This window comes from Vulpes vulpes, chromosome 15 (genome assembly GCF_048418805.1).
Source record: "Vulpes vulpes isolate BD-2025 chromosome 15, VulVul3, whole genome shotgun sequence".
NCBI lineage: Eukaryota > Metazoa > Chordata > Mammalia > Carnivora > Canidae > Vulpes > Vulpes vulpes.
Genome location: NC_132794.1, coordinates 67,878,550 through 67,896,369, shown reverse-complemented (window position 1 = coordinate 67,896,369; position 17,820 = coordinate 67,878,550). Strand labels below are relative to the sequence as shown.

Below are 17,820 nucleotides of genomic sequence, written 5' to 3'. Positions count from 1 at the left end.
TCCTAAGGAAACAGATTTATTCTAAATTATTAAGCATGAGTGGTTAAGTTAAGCCAAAATCCAAGATTATAACTCTATGGGTTTATGAAACTATAATCAGTGAAAACAAAATTTCTGCAGCTATTATTCAACACACACACACACACACACACACTCCACAGAGTATCAATACCAAAAGTGTTATTTCTCTTAAAACTGAAGAATAGGGCAGTATTATCACAAAATTCTAAGAGTATTCCAGTAAACATAAGTAGAACTATATCTAGGACTAACCCAGGTAACCCTCCAACTGATATATTTTTAGATATTTAAGAGCAAGGCAAAAAAAAAATAAAAAGAGCAAGGCATATAATCTTCTTTATACCATAAACATTATTTGAACTATATGCTCACAGCCTATTCTATGCTAAAAGTTCTGAAGTCTCTCCTATCTTCAACTTAAATCCTCTGAAATTACTAGGGGAAGGAACTGGTAAAGTCACATAAAGGAAACGGGAACTGGGCCATAATATAGTCCAGAAAAGAAGAAATCCAGCTATCCTAAGCAACTGCCACAGATGCCAGAGCAGCCTGAATGCAGCCAAACTCATTGTCGCCCACCATCCTCCAGTGCTGCTCATTCTGGGAATGGGCATTGAGTTCCCAAGGAACAGGGAAATAGGAGAATTCTCTTAAAAAGCAACAGGAGGGGCCAGGGCCAAAGGACTGAGCCAATGCACAGTTTGGGAGATTAAGCAGAGGTCCAAATACTTGAGGAAAAGAAACCAAGCATGAGCACCAAATCCAAAGTGGATGGAAGTGGCAGGTTGGGACTGAAGGCCAAGATCACAGAACCAAGAGTTCAGGGCCAAGGCAGGAAAGACAATTATGAAGCAAAGCTTATCTTGATCATCTTTCCACTTTGCCCTTGAGAATTTTTTCCACCTTCCTCCTTCTGGCAGCTCTCTCCTGTCTCATTCCCATTCTTATTCAAGGCTTAGCAATACATTAATCTCTCCTGAATCATTAAATAAGTAAATTATTTTCTGGTAAAGTCACAGTTCAGTATTTCTCATTATCATTATCTCCTTTCTGTTTAATAGCTCTATGATAGATTAAAAATAGTCACAAAGTCTTTGATACTCCTCCCATTGAGAAGTAGATCTGTGTCCTCATTCTTTGAATTTGGTAGGCTCTGTAACTGCCCTGACAAGCTGCATATGACAGAGTGACTCCGTATCCATTTGCAGGCCTAGCCCTTAAGAAATTGACAGCTTCCTCTCGCTATTACTTGGAATGCTTACTCTTGGAAAAGCCAGCCACCATCTAAGAAGTCTGATGACCAAACATACTGTGAGAAACCCAAACCACATGGGGAGACTTTGGAGAGTATGATGCCACGGTATGGGGAGTTTGGAAAGGGAGAGAGACTGTGGAGCACAGAAGCACCAGACATGTGAGTTAAGAAACCATTTTGGAAGATGATGCTCCAGCAACACCTGGGTGGCTCAGTGGTTGAGCGTCTGTCTTCAGCCCAGGGCGTGATCCTGGAGTTCTGGGATTGAGTCCCACATCAGGCTCCTCACAAGGAGCCCACTTCTCTTTCTGCCTATGTCTCTCTCTGCCTCTCTCTGTCTCTTGTGAATACATTTTATTTATTTATTTTTTTTTTTTAAAGATTTTTATTTATTTATTCATGATAGAGAGGGAGAGAGAGATCAGAGACACAGGCAGAGGGAGAAGCAGGCTCCATGCACCGGGAGCCCGACGTGGGATCCGATCCCGGGTCTCCAGGATCGCGCCCTAGGCCAAAGGCAGGCGCCAAACCGCTGCGCCACCCAGGGATCCCTACATTTTAAAAATCTTAAAAAAAAAAAAAGATGATGCTCCAGCCCCAGGTACTCCAGCAGATGCAACACCAGCCAACTTCCTCCTTTGATCCATAAAACCATAAGCAAAATAAAATGGTTGTTTTAAGCTACTAAGATATAAGGTAGTTTGTTATGCAGCAGTAGATAATCAGAAGATTACCTATAGAAAGGGGGGTTATCAGTGATAAAGCATCCATCATTTACACCTGCCAAAGTCACTGAAATGACTGACACTATTCTTTAACAGAAGTGAGGATGAGAACCTCCAGAGGTTCTAGCCATAGGATTCAAAATTATACACAGACTATACTATCATCTCTGCAACAGAGGCAGTAAGAGAATAAAGACATGGTGGTCTATCATTAACTTAGCTACCATCATCTTTGGGACTGCCTCTTTCTCTATCCTTTCATTATTGTAATAACTCAAATCCAGATGTGCCATCACTACCATAAAACAACCTAACTCATTCTTGAGCACTTCTAATGTTGTCCTATATTGTAAAAACAATCTTCAAAATATCAAAAAACACTATTCCCATAGCAACCCCAAATTCTGAATAAAGATCCTTAAGAAGGTGTCATTGGCACCTGCAAGAACTCCTTTTCTGTCCTTTAAAGCTACAAACCGGGATCCCTGGGTGGCACAGCAGTTTGGCGCCTGCCTTTGGCCCAGGGCGCGATCCTGGAGACCCGGGATCGAATCCCACGTCGGGCTCTCGGTGCATGGAGCCTGCTTCTCCCTCTGCCTGTGTCTCTGCCTGTCTCTCTCTCTCTCTCTCTGTGTGACTATCATAAAAATAAATAAATAAATAAAGCTACAAACCTATCCTTCATTCCCTTTGCTTCTCTGGATTATGTTCTTTACTAAACATTCTGGGAAACCTCAGATTTTACTAAAGTTTCTATTTAAAATACTGAGTAGTTATGAATTGAGAACATCCTACTTCATTTCTGTTTCCAATTCAGTCTTTGCTTTAAGAGTTTTGACATATTCCAGGGCAGCACAGGTGGCTCAGCAGTATAGCGCCGCCTTGAGCCCAGGGCGTAATCCGGGGACCCGCGATCGAGTCCCACCTCAGGTTACCTGCATGGAGCCTGGTTCTCCCTCTGCCTGGGTCTCTGCCTCTCTCTCTGTGTCTCTCATGAATAAATAAAATCTTAAAAAAAAAAAAAAAAAAAAAAAAAAAGAGTTCCGACATATTCCTTACCCAGCCTGATTTGAATCTGATCTCTCAGCAATGTCTGATTTTAGGACTTTGTAGCTAGAATTAAGAGCCTACATGCTAATCAGAATCCCAAGATTTCTGAGGAAGTACTCACACTTTTCTCTTAAAGTTTTCATAAAATTGTTGCACAGCCAGTCCAGAAGGAGGAGGAAAGGGAAAGGCACAATGATCAGAAAACTCCATTCCACATCATTTGGGCTGAATTAGGCAAAGGTCAGAACACCTCGGTGGCTCAGTGGCTGGCTGAGCATCTGCCTTCAGCTCAGGGCGTGGTCCTGGGGTTCTGGGATGAAGTTCTGCATCCCTCTGCCTATGTCTCTGCCTCTCTCTGTGTGTCTCTCATGAATAGATAAATAAAATCTTAAAAAAAAAAAAAGAATTAGGCAAAGGCCTTAATCACCTTCCCTTGACTCTTAACCCTGCCAAAAGAAATCTTTATTCTTTAATATAAAAATGTACCAGGCAGCCCGGGTGGCTCAGGGGTGTAGCGCCGACTTCAGCCCAGGGTGAGATCCTAGAGACCTGGGATCGAGTCCCACATCAGGCTCCCTGCATGGAGCCTGCTTCTCCCTCTGCCTATGTCTCTGCCTCTCTCTCTCTCTCTCTCTCTCTCTCTCTGTGTGTGTGTATGTGTGTGTGTGTGTCTCATGAATAAATAAGTAAAATCTTTTTTAAAAAATGTACCAAATGACTAGGCTACCGTCATAGAATGTAAATGTTATTTTATAGACTCAAAATAAACATGTTAGAGGTCATGTGATATAATGAAGCAAGCATGGGCTTCAGGACCAAGAATTTTACATTTACGTTCTAACTTTACCTTTCTTTTATTCAACGACCTAAAGGAGCTGACTCCAGAGCAAGCTTTATCATGTGTAACATAAGATAGATACCACCTCTACCTCACACGGTTGTGGTAAAGATTCCATGAGACAAAAGATATAAAGTGCACAACAAAGGCCCTAACAAACAGAAAGCACCAGTGACTGTCAGTTCCTTTCCATTAAAAATACATTAAAAAGAATAAAATGACTGTCAGAGGTTAATTCTGGTGACTGTGATTATACACAACATATACCATGACCAGTAATTCTCAGAATTCTGTTTATACTCACTAAAAAAAAAAAAAAACTGCAGCTGACAATTCATTCATAGAAAAATTTCATATACATAAGTCACATTAAAGTCAGTAAAAATCTCTGAGACTCCCTCTACCTGAACTATAATTAAATTCAAAACATCAAATAATGAGATAAGATACTCAATTTTAATAACTTATTGCAAAATTGAACTAAAACCACAGTAATAGGGATCCCTGGGTGGCGCAGCGGTTTGGCGCCTGCCTTTGGCCCAGGGCGCGATCCTGGAGACCAGGGATTGAATCCCACGTCGGGCTCCCCGTGCATGGAGCCTGCTTCTCCCTCTGCCTGTGTCTCTGCCTCTCTCTCTCTGTGTGTGACTATCATAAATAAATAAAAATTTAAAAAAATAAAAAATAAAAAAAAAATAAAACCACAGTAATAACAGAATCATTAAACTTTATACATCTAACATAAAATAAATATACTTAGAAATCAAATCCATTTTAGATTCACATTTTAAGAGATGTGCAGAGAGGTTTAGACAACTTAATAAGATGATACCCAGATAAAATATTTAAGTACAGAGGCAGCTTAAGTGTCAAAACCATACTGAAATACACTGAACTCAGATATTTGTAACAGATTAAATCATGGTTCACTAATCTAATCAAGCAAAATATACCTTGGGTATTCCAATACCCGATATAATGTGCCAGGCCAAGTCATTTAAAATATTTTTACATTTACTGATTTTTATTAAACTATAGTTGACACATAATATTACATTAGTTGAAGGTATATGACAGTGATTCAACAACTCTATACCTTATGCTATGCTCACCACAAATGTAGCTGCCTTCCAGTCATAATAGAACACTATTACAATACTGTTGTGTGTTCCCTATGCTATGCCTTTCATCCCCATGACTTAAACATGCCATAACTAGAACCTGTACTTCCCAATCCATTTCACTCACTTTGCCTGTCTCTCCACCCCTTCCCTCTGGCAACCTTTAGTCTGTTCTCTGTTTATAGTCTGTTTCTGCTTTGTTTGTTTAGTTTTTTAGATTCCATACAAATGAAACCATATAGTATTTGCCCTTCTCTGACTTGTTTCACTTAGCATTATACCTTCTAGGTCTATCATGTTGTTGCAAATGCCAATACCTCATTCTTCTTTACATCTGAGTAATATTCCATTATACAGATATAATGGAATATTATATATGGATATATATATATTACATGTCTTTTTTTAAGATTTTATTTATTTGAGAGGGAGAGAATGAGCAGTGAGGAGAGACAGAAGGAGATAGGGAGAGAGAAAGAAGCAGGCTCCCCGCTAAAGAGGAAGCCTGATGCAGGGCTCGACACCAGGACCCAGAGATCATGACCTAAGCCAAAGACAGATGCTTAACTGAATGAGCCACGTAGGTGCCCCTCTCCCACATATTCTTTTTCCATTCATCTATCAATCAACACTTGAGTTCCTTCCTTATCTTGGCTATTGTAAATAACACTGCAATATACATAGGAATTTATATATCTTTTTTGAATTAGAGTTTTCATTTTCTTTGGGTAAACAAAAATATTTTAAAATTTCTAACTCCAGTAGCAAAGAAGAAAACAAGAATGGTTTCAAAACACACCAGATTAAATATTTGGTGGCCAGCTTATTTTTATGAACCAGTCGGTCGAAATTCAATTCCTTTTTATCCACCTTACTATCAGATTCTTTAAGAACCAATGTCCCTGGGATCCCTGGGTGGCGTTGCGGTTTGGCGCCTGCCTTTGGCCCAGGGCGCGATCCTGGAGACCCGGGATCGAATCCCACATCAGGCTCCCGGTGCATGGAGCCTGCTTCTTCCTCTGCCTGTGTCTCTGCCTCTCTCTCTCTCTCTCTGTGACTATCATAAATAAATAAATAAATAAAAAATTAAAAAAAAAAAAAAAAAAGAACCAATGTCCCTGGTTCTTAGAGGCTAATTTTCTGACTGTGCTCTACCTATTTTTCCAACCTTTTCCATGTCAAGACATGCACAGAAAATGATAACATCTGTATGGGCAAATGCACATAAATATAAAAGGCTTCTCGGGACCAGAAGTGATCCCCTTGGAGGCTAGAGCCACCCTTAGGCTAAGAGAATCATTTACTTCAACACATGTATAATTCGTTCATGGTCCCTCTAATGGGAAGCTGTGCTAGCCAATCTTTTACACAGTTATCCACCACTGTAGGAGGAGGTCTCCTTTCTGTTGCAATGCCTGCTTACTGGAAAAAGAGACTGGAAGTTCTCAACCACCTAGGAGAGGCAGCAGCATTATCTGGGAATTCAAGACACCACTCCTCTGAAGATCTTCAGTTTATAATACTGACTAATGCTCTGAGACCTGTTAGAGAAAACAGATGCCCATAACCCCATTTCTACCCTATATATAACTATCTTGTCCCACTGCAGTTCCAAGACCCTAGGGAGCATGGGGTGCTTAAGGTGGCTCAGTCCATTAAGTATCTGCCATCAGCTCAGGTCATGATCCCAGGGGCCTGGGATGGAGCCTCAAATCAGGTTCTCTGCTCGGTAGGGAATCTGCTTCTCCCTCTGCCCTTCCCCCTGCTCATTCTCCCTCTGTCTTCCTCTCTCAAATAAATAAAATCTTTAAAAAAAAAAAATGACCCCAGGGAGTAGCCAGTCAGCAGCACAACATGAAGGAGCCTAACACAAATTAAACTAAAAGAGAGAAGTCCCAGAAAACAGTACAGTCTGAGTACTCATGTGGTAAAACAGCATTGATTTGTACATAGAATCAGCAGTCAACTGTTTAAAATGAAACCGGACCCAGAACATATATGATTAAGTTGCTACCATGTGTTGACTAAAAATGCTTTCAAGGTCACTTCTAGCTCTCTGATTTCAAGGTTTCCCAGACAGAAAATAATTACAATAAAATATTTCCCGTCAACAGCCTTAAATATATTTGTAAGGCCACAGCAGATGGGAAGACATGAGCAGGCAGGCAAAAAGGTTGAAGTATTATTATAAAATCACTTACACATTACTGCTCACACAACTAAAAAGTTAAAACTTTCCATCTTCCCTGTTGATACTCTTAGTATAAAAATGTATTTATACAAGCTTAGTTGCAGCATTATTTCTAACTGTAAAATACTGCAAATAACCTAATAACAGGAGCCAAAACATAGGAGAATGATTGAATTCACTGTGACATATCCACAAATGGAGTACTATGAACTTGTTAAAAAATAATAAGGAAAATTTCTACAAACATTAAGTGATATACAGGGTATACTGTTAAGTGAAAGAAGCAAAGTCCAAAACTGTATACTTAGTTTGCTACCTTTTGTGAGAGAGAGATAAGAAAATATTCATGTATCTGCTTTTTTTACAAAAAGAAACACAGAAGGATAAATCAGAATAATTGTCTACAAGATGGGTGGCAATGAGTGAAAGGATTGAGTAGTACTCTTCTCAGTATAGTTTTAACTTTTGGAACTATGCTAATATTTTATATACTCGAAAATAAAAATCAGCAAGAAGTGAAAAATATCCAAAATGGAAATCAAACACAAATGAACCCAACTATATGTCAAATAAATAAGTGTATTAAAAGACAGGAGGGAAAGTAATTCAAATGACTTTTGAACTTAATACTTGATACATTGTCAGTATACAACAAAAAGAACTATAAACAAATACTGAACTCTAGTTAAAAGGAGTTTCCTTTACAATGGTATGGGTCAGCAGTTCTGGAATTACTTTCTCCGATTATGGCAAAAAGCAAACAAGTACAGATGTTGCGGATAATGGGAACCAGATTTTCAATGTTGAGGAAGAGCATTATGAATACGAAAAGGGGCAAGACCAGGCTTGTGGTGCTGAATTGGAATTACAAGTATTAATATAGACTCACACACACACACACACACACACAAATAAGATATAGACATATGTATTCATAGTTCTTAGCTCTTACCTGCTGAGATATCTTAGTTTACAAACATTATTCCCCCACTAAACAGAATAAGGGATACATGGAAAAATGGCTGATTCCAAGGCTGGGGCAGGCTGAGTACAAGATGAGCCTGGAGTTTCTTGGTATGTCCAAAAGGAAGAGCTCAAAGAACAATAGGGACCTGTCAAAATCATGGCTTAGGTTGCTCCCATTAGCCAAATCTATGATAATTTGGGCCTCGAAATATTAACAGTATCACAGAATAAAATAAAAACCTATGAGTCCGTACTAATACAATAGATTAATAAATAAGTGGGAGAGAAAGGAAAACTCTTTCTTACAGAATACTGATATATTTAGAACACAAGTTACAAATTCAACATCTTAAAAAGCAAAAATCAGCATCTTGCAACCGTCCCAGTAATAAGGGATTCTGTCAAGAATCATCAATGGATGTTTAATTATTGAGTGAAAGCCTGGTGAAGAATAGGATATATACACAAAATCTCAAAGCACCTCCCACAATATACTTACTAATAGCAAAGGGAAAAATGGTAACTTCACAGTGGAATAACCTTGCAAATATTACCTTAATGATTGAAGTTAATATCACAAAAATGAGACAAACATCATATACTTCTTGATATGATGCCCTGAGAAGACAGAGTATTACTTTTGTAGTATTTCCACCAAAAAATGCATAATTTGAACTAAATCATGGGAAAAAAAAACAGAAAAACTCAAAATGAAGTACATTTTCTGAAATAATTGGCCTGTATTCTTTAAAAATATCACAATCTCAGGGGCACATGGGTGGCTCGGTCAGTTAAATGTGGGACTCCTAAAAAAACTTTTTTAAATAAATAAAATAGAATAAAATAAAATTAAATTAAATTAAATATAAAATAAAAAAATAAAATATAAAATTAAATTAAAATAAAAAAATAAAATAAAATAATAAAATAAAATAAAATATAAAAAAATAAAATAATAAAATAAAATAAAATAAAATAAAATAATATAAAATATAAAATATAAAATATAAAATAAAATAAAATAAAATAAAATAAAATAAAATAAAATAAAATAAAATAAAATAAAATAAAAAAGTGGGACTCCTGATTTTGGCCCAGGTCAGGATCCTGGGACTGAGCCATGGGCAGGACTCAACAGGGAGTCTGCTTCTCTCCTTCTTTTGCCCCTCCTCCAGCTCATGTGCATGCCCAATTCTCTCTCTCATAAATAATTTTTTTTAAATTAAAAAATACCACAATCTGAAAGATAAAAGCCAAGGAACTGTTCCAGATTAAAGAAGACTAAAGCATTATGACAACAAAATGAAATGCATGATCCTGGATTAGATCTGGGAGAAGCAGTAAGGTATGACACAAAGGGGAAACCGTTTTTCTGTTGTTTTTATTTTTTGATTTTTGTTTTTTAAAGATTTTATTTATTTATTCATGAGAGAGACGGAGAGAAAGAGAGGCAGAGACATAAGCAGAGAGAGAAGCAGGCTCCCTGTGAGGAGCCCGATGTAGGACTTGATCCTGGGACTGCGGGATCACGCCCTGAGCCAGAGGCAGGTGCTCAACGGCTGAACCACCCAGGCGTCCCAAAGGGGAAACTGTTGAAAGGACATATATAAAGGACATTATTGGAACAACTGGAGAAACCTGAACATGGAACGCACATTAGATAATACTACTCTATCAGTATTAAATATCTGTTTTTGACCAATATTCTATGTTACTGAAAAGAAACTCCTTGTTCCTGGAAAAAAAAAAAAACAACTAAAGTATTTATGGACAAAGTATTTTATCTGCAAATTACTCAGGAGGAAAATATATACACTGAGGGTGCATACATAAATGATAACACAAATGGGGCAAAATGTTAGCAATTGGTTAATCTAGATAAAGACTCTTAAGTATACTGAACAAACTGATAGTAATCAGAAAGGGAGGTTGGTGCAGGGATGGGTTAAATAAGTGATGGGGATTAAGAAGTACATTTGTGATGAGCACCGGGTGTTGTTGTATGAAAGTGCAGAATCACTAAATTCTACACCTGAAACTAATATTACACTGTATGTTAACTAACTGGAATTTAAACAAAAACTCGAGGAAAAAAAGAGTAGATGGGAGTTCTTTGTACTTTTCTTAGCAATGCTTCTTTAAGTGTGGAATTATATCAAAGTAAGGTTTTTTTTTGTGATTAAACAAATTTTATTCTTTATTTCCAATTAAAAACATATTATTATTTTTTTACCAAAACACAAGGGAAAAGGTTATCAATGGGTAGTGCCAAAAGAGTTTTATAAACCCAGCATTAACTCCATTAAGTTGATGGATAATTAATTAATCCAGTAAAATATTACAACATATTAATTGTAGTAGTCCAAATGACCTTACAACTGTGTTTCTTTTACATATCCAAAGTCTGGCTTGTGATTTGGCTTTCTAAACAGAGTCAAATCCTCTGGTTTACCTACTCTTTCTGCTGACTCTGACAACAGCAACAATATTTTGCCCTGTCCATAGAGAAAGTAAATCTGAATTTGATCTTTTACTCAAATGGAGTAATGCAAATTTCAGTTTTAGTGATTTAAATACCTGAATAACTAATAAGATCTATTTTTGACAGGATAAAGTATCTTGCCCTAAAAACTGGTTTAAAATATTTCATTTAGGGCAGCCCGGATGGCTCAATGGTTTAGCACCGCCTTCAGCCCAGGGTGTAATCCTGGAGACCTGGGATCAAGTCCCATGTCCAGCTCTCTGCACGGAGCCTGCTTTTCCCTCTGCCTGTGTCTCTGCCTCTCTGTCTCTCATGAATAAATAAATAAAATATTTAATAAAATAAAATATTTCATTTAAAAAAAGACACTAAGGAGCGCCTGGGTGGCTCAGTCAGTTGGACACCAACTCTTGACTTTGGCTCTAGTAGTGATCCTGTAGTAGTGGGATTGAGCCCTGCGTCAGGCTCAGGGCTGTACTGGAGCCTGCTTGGGATTCTCATTCTCTCTCTCTCTCCTTCTGCCCCTCCCCCACTCTCACACCCTACCCCCCTCACTGCATGCTGGCGCATACCGCTCATGCATGCTTTCTCTCTCTCTCTCTCTCTCTCTCTCTCTCTCTCTCTCTCTCTAAAAAAAAAAAAGAAAGGAAGAAAAGAAAAAAAAGACACCAAATAAATCATGGCAAACCAACTTCTCTCTTATCTCCTCTCCCTAACATCCACTAAAATGACAATAAAGGAATTAAATAGATACTAACACACAAAGATAAAGAGAACATGTGAGGCAATCAAAGCACACAAAAGATTTCAACATGTTTTTGGAAGTCAGCAAGAAGTTAGAGGAGCAGTAATAATCTTGGTAGTGCAAACGAAGCTACAACCTAACTGCCAGCAAAGAAGAATGCAGACAGGAGGTGGCCCTGGGCTCAGGGACACTAGGCACAGCAGACAGCAAGGGTAGGACAGGATTGAAAACAATTGAATCATGGAACTTCCTATATCCTGATGCCAAAACACCGGTGGCCAGGTGTACAGCCCCTAGAGGGAAGGCTGAAAAACTGAATGGAGCTAAAAGTTCTCATACAGACGTCTTCATGTTACCTCCAATGAAGATGGCTTGTTCCCCCATGTCACAGTGAAGCCCAATGACAGAGCTTTTCAGTGCCTCACTCATATAAAGACAGACAAGGATGCCTGGATGGCTCAGTGGTTGAGCATCTGCCTTTGGCTCAGGGCATGATCCTGGAGTCCCAGGATAGAGTCCCACATTGGGCTCCTTATGGGGAGCCTGCTTCTCTCTCTGCCTATGTCTCTGCCTCTCTTTCTGTGTCTCTCATGCATAAAAAGCCCTTGAAAATTAAAAATACAATTAAATACCAAAATTCAATGCAAGGCAGGGGAGGGGAGAAAAAAATCAAGAAAGTATCTCAGGAACTAGAACCAAAGGGCAAAGAAATAAAAAGATAAGAAAATTGCAGGTTCTACCTAGGACACCCAACATTCAATTAATAAGAATGCTAGAAATAAAAAAGAACAAAAAGATATATGAGAGAAAAAAGAGATATAAGTATGGGAAGATAAGTGTGCTATCAAGTGACTGAAAGGCCCTTGAGTACCCGTCACAACAGAAGAAAAACTACCCATGCCAACATACATCACTCTGAGATTTCAGAACACTTAGCATAAGAAGAATATTCTAAAAGCTTCCAAGAAAAAGAATAAAAGGATATATAGTATATGAAGGCACAGTAATCAGAATGGCATCAGGTTTCTCAATAGCAACATTGGAAGCCTAAAAACAAAGGAACAACACTTTCATATTTCCAAGAGAAAAATCTTACCTAATATTCTATAGTCAGTCCAGTAATCAAGTATGAAATTAGAATAAAAGTATCAGCCATGCATGTGGTCAAAAATCTGCCTCCAATGAAAAGAAAGCTGGATGATGTACCCCAGCAAAATAGTCTAATAAACCAAGAAAGACATGGGATCCAGGAAATGGGAGATCTAATACAAAAGAACAGCAAGGGAATCTTTGGATAAAAACTGTCCAGTGTAGGTCTAGAGAACAATTAGCTCAAATGGGAGCAAGATTACTCCAGAAAAGAGGTCTTCCGGAGGGAAAAATAGTACTAAGAGATTATCTATCTGCTTAAATGCCTGTAACATAATATTCATAGACATATGACAGATTTATATTTGGGAGCAAATATGTAGAAGGTAAATTTAAAAAAAAAAAAAAGACAATTATTGAGGCACCTGACTGGCTCAATCAGTAGAGCATGTGATTCTGGATTTTGGAGTTATGAGTTTTACCCCCACGTTGAGTGTAGAGACTACTCAAAAAATAAAATCTTAAAAAAAATAAAAAGGCAATTATTAACTCAAGGAAAAATAAAATTCAAGTAACCTCCATGTTAACCAAAATTTGTAATCTAATCATACTGAGAAATGGAAAAGGTGGCAGAAGGGAGAATGGTACAAACACATTAATGTCCTCATTTACGACAGTAAGATATCAAGAGATAAAGCCTAAAGGCAAGAAATTAAGAAATAACAGTGTAGGGCAGCCCCGGTCGCTCGGCGATTTAGCATCTGCCTTCAGCCCAGGGTGTGAGCCTGGAGACCCGGGATAGAGCCCCACCTCAGGCTCCCTGCATGGAGCCTGCTTCTCTCTTCTGCCTGTATCTCTGCCTCTCTCCCTCTCTCTCTCTCTCTCTCTCTCTGTCTCTCATGAATAAATAAATTTTTAAAAATCTTTAAAAAAAAAAAAAGGAAAGAAAGAACAGTGTATTATTTAGAAATATACAGGTATTGGGGCTCCTGGGTGACTCAGTTAAGCAGGTGCCTTTGGCTCAGGTCATGACCTTGGGATCCTGGGATTGAGTCCCACCTTGGGCTCCCTACTCAGTGGATAGTCTGCTCCTCCTCCTGCCTCTGCTCCTCCCCCCTACTCATGCTGTCTCACTCGCTGTGGCTCTCTTTCAAAAAAAAAAAAAGTATACCGGTATTTACTGCATATAAACTAAATAGACCTTAAAGTGATTGTGGACAGTAAGACTGAGGATAGAAGGGTAGGAAATTGCTGCTGTGTTTTAAACCTTTTGATACTATCATTTAATTGGGCAGCACTGGTAGCCCAGCAGTTTAGCGCCGCTTTCAGCCCAGGGCATGATCCTGGAGACCCTGGATCAGGTCCCACGTTGGGGTCCCTGCATGGAGCCTGCATCTCCCTCTGCCTATGTTTCTGCCTCTCTCTCTCTCTCTCTCTCTCTGTGTGTGTGTGTGTGTGTGTGTGTGTGTGTGTGTCTTTCATGGATAAATAAATAAAATATTTTAAAAAAATAAAATAAAAAATAAACCTTTTGATACTATCATTTAACTGTCTATATATATTACTTTTTGAAACATGAATTAATCTTTATTTTTTTAAGATATTTATTTGAGAGAAAGAGAGAGGGGGGATGATGTGCGCATGCGTGTGGACAAGGAGGGCGACAGAGAAGAGGGAGAAGCAGGCTTCCCACTGAGTAGGGAGCCTGATGCAGGTTCGTTTCCAGACTCTGGGATTATGACCTGAGCCGAAGGCAGACACTTAACTGACTGAGCCACCCAGGCACACCATGAATTAATCTTTGAAAAGTAAGTTGATAAAGTCTTATTAACTCATGCAATTACCCAAACCATGTTTTTTCATCTTAAAAAAAAATGTCTAAAATATATTATATGTCAATGGGTGATATATGAAAGTGTGGAATCACAAAACTATACATCTGAAACTAGTATAAAACTGTATGTTGGGATGTCTGGGTGGCTCAGCAGTTGACCGTCTGCCTTTGGCTCCAGGCATGATCCCGGTCCCAGGATTGAGTCCCACATTGGGCTCCTTACAGGGAGCCTGCGTCTCCCTCTGCCTATGTCTCTGCCTCTCTCAGTGTCTCTCATGAATAAATAAAAATTTTTAAAAATCCTTAAAAAAAACTGTATGTTAACTACACTGGAATTAAAATTTTTTAAAATCTTTTTCATGGCATAAAAATTATAATAGCAATTTATCATTTGAGGTATGCTAGACAAAAACTGAATTCCCTATATACTACAAGCAGAATTTACAGAGCTAATGTATCTGTTCTTTACTACAGCATGTAATTTCAAAACTGTCCAAAATGTGTCATCTATAAGTTAACAGATCCAGTTACCTACAGAGCTAGAAAAGAGAGGGCATCTGGCCCTGCTGACTTCCCACACTGAGGTAGATTCTGATCCATAAGGCTGGTCCCCTCACTGGCTCACGTATTTTTCCTATTTTGAGATTTCTGAAATCACTTTTCAACAGGAAATAAAAACACATATGGAAACAATGAATGTGAAACTATATAATTACTAAAACAGTATCGCACTAAATAAATTTGTTATTATTCATTCTATCACAAATCTGACTTCCTCAGACCTACTTTGGTGAAACACCTAATGAAGCTATTATGTTGTATCTACTCTACCAACCTTCAGCTAAATACTAGAACTGTACCCCCAACTCCAAAAGAGAGGAAAGGGTAGTGAGGAGGAGCCTTAAAACTACTAAAGCCAAAGTAGATTACCAAATTAGAGTCCAAATGGGCCACTTTTGCCTTTGGAAGACCAGACACCAATAACTACAGAAAAATTACCAACAGTTTATATTATTTCAAAAATAACTTACCTTATGAAGCAGATTATGCAGAATGAAAAAAAGCCACGAATCACCTGAGAATAATTCTAACATACAATAGTTCCATTTATTTAATATAGCAAGATCTGATGCTATTCCATGCTTTTGCCAACCTGAGTAAACAAATCCATGGTTAAACAGTGGGATCTTCAAATCAATAAATCAATAAATCATAAATGTAAACATACAACTATTACTTCATAACAGCAAGTATATGCAACGTAAGATTCATATATATACACACACGTATGTATAAGTATGTATGTATATATGAATCTTATGTTGCATATACTTGCTGTTGTTAACATAAGTATATATATGTGTGTGTGTATGAATCACTCTCTCCTATAACCTATAAATCAATAAAATCAATAAAATAATTAAGAGGTTTAGGAAATGCTCATTATCCAACACTTTTACTCAGAGAAGTAGGTTTAATATCTGCATTGTATAATTCTCTTCCTAGTTTTTTGTGGTTTTGTAATATAGGAGAGCAATAAAGCACGAAGAGGTGGGGGTGGAGTGTACCATAGTTGTATTTACTGATGTGTTGGGAAACTATTCTCCTAAGGTTAATGTGACTATTTATGAAGAAATGGAAAGAAAAAACATAAATTGCGCACATACTTATCTCTGCTTAACAGGCTAGATGCTGAGTATTACAGAAAAGAGGAACCTGCAAACTCCAGTAGCTGTTCTAATTATTTAACAAAAACTAAGAGCTGGAATTTTTTACAACCGTAGACACAGTTTAAAATCATATTTCCCCCAAAATATCTATTAATTGTTCAAAGAAAAAAGCCCACAAAAGCCTAAAAAATATGTTTTTAAATGTAGCTCTAAAAGACTACACAAAAACAAGGCACTTAAAGTAACTGAAATGAAACCGATGTAGTATATAACGCTCTCAGAATTAAATTCTCATGTCATGAATGTTGAGGTCTGGCAGCTACCGCACACACAAGGTGAAACTTGAGTCCTTAGTTGGTACAGAGCAATTTCTCCAATGTTAATGCATCTCACTACTAACATTCAAAATAATTCAGGTGGAAGCTAGAGTTAAACTTGATTAAACCAAAGGACATTTTACTGTGTTGTACTAAAATTTAAAATCCTCAATCAATAACTTAAGTACTAGTCCCAAAGACTAAGTTTTAAATAGAAGTTCTTTTTTAAAAAAATATCATATGAGAGCATTTCTCTAACATGTTATCTATGAATTTTCCCAGGGAAATATTCTACAGCAAAAATTGTTTCCTTGAGGGGTGCCTGGGTGGCTCAGTTGGTTAAACAGCTGCCTTCAGCTTAGGTCATGATCCCAGGGTCCTGGCTCCCTGCTCAGTGGAGAGTCTGCTTCTCCCTCTCCTTCTGCCCCTCTGCTGGTGCACTCTCTCTCAAAAAAAGAAATAAAATTCTTTAAAAAAATTGTTTCCTTGGCACATCAGTATGATCCTCAAAAATCTTTGATCAAAATATTACCATCCCAATATTGTATAACAAATGTTCAAAACAAAGGAATGGACAATAATCTATTATTTGAAAAAGAAAACCTGAGCATAGTCAGTAAGGACAAAGATTTAAAGAAGCTAAAATAGTAAGTGTAGTATCTTATAATCAGTTAAGTTAAACCTGCACGAATATGACAGTTAATCACCAGCCTGCTCTTCCCAGTGATGAGATAGTACAAGAACAGTCTATAAAATTAAGAGTCTTCAGGGTGAGTCAAGGATAAACGGGCAAGCAGATTTCTACAAGGCTGTCTTAAACCTAACTACAACAAAGAAAAAATATCAGGATTGAATGTCTGCTCAAAATGGAAAATAGCCCACTGATAGAGCTATTTAATCCTAAAGCAGAGTACAAAGTCTTCATCCAGTTGGTTATATCTTTTTAAAAACACGAGCTGGTTCATCTTAAAAATAAACTCACACAGGCAGCCTGGGTGGCTCAGCGGTTTAGCACCGCCTTCGGCCCAGGGCGTAATCCTGGAGACCCCGGATCAAGTCCCTGGTCAGGCTTCCTACATGGAGCCTGCTTCCCTCTGCCAGTGTCTCTGCCTCTCTCTCTCTGTTTCTCATGAATAAATAAAATCTTAACAAAAATAAATAAATATTTATTTACCCAGGGAGCCTGGGTAGCTCAGTTGAGCACCCATTCTTGGGTTTTCTGCTCAGATCCTGATCTCAGGGTGGTAAGATCGAGCCCTGCATGGGGCTCCCTGCTCAGCTCAGCACAGAGTCTGTTTAAGACTCTCCTTCTGCCCCTCCCCCTCCGTGCTTGCTTGCACTCTCTCAAAATAAATAAATCTTTAAAAATAAACTCTCAATTCCCACCTAGCATTTATTAATCGTGAAGCTTAGTTCAAACACTAAGACAACTATAAACTTAATTTTTCAATGTCCAAGTTTAATTTCAACAATAGTTTCCAAAATCTAAAATTGCCTTTCTAAGCTCACCTGCATT

The 17,820-nt window shown here is 38.0% G+C and overlaps 1 protein-coding gene across 5 annotated transcripts in view; it reads right to left on the bottom strand.

Annotated features, from left to right (window-relative positions):
• USP3 (ubiquitin specific peptidase 3) overlaps positions 1-17,820 on the bottom strand; it is a 110,020-nt gene that overhangs the window by 84,326 nt on the left and 7,874 nt on the right. Inside the window, exon 1 of one of the 5 annotated variants that reach the window (XM_072738760.1) lies at positions 14,853-16,712. The exons of the other annotated variants lie outside the window; for them this stretch is intronic. The gene's annotated coding sequence lies outside the window, so the exon portion shown is untranslated. Of the gene's footprint in view, positions 1-14,852; positions 16,713-17,820 lie in introns of those variants that run through there. 5 annotated transcript variants of the gene reach the window in all.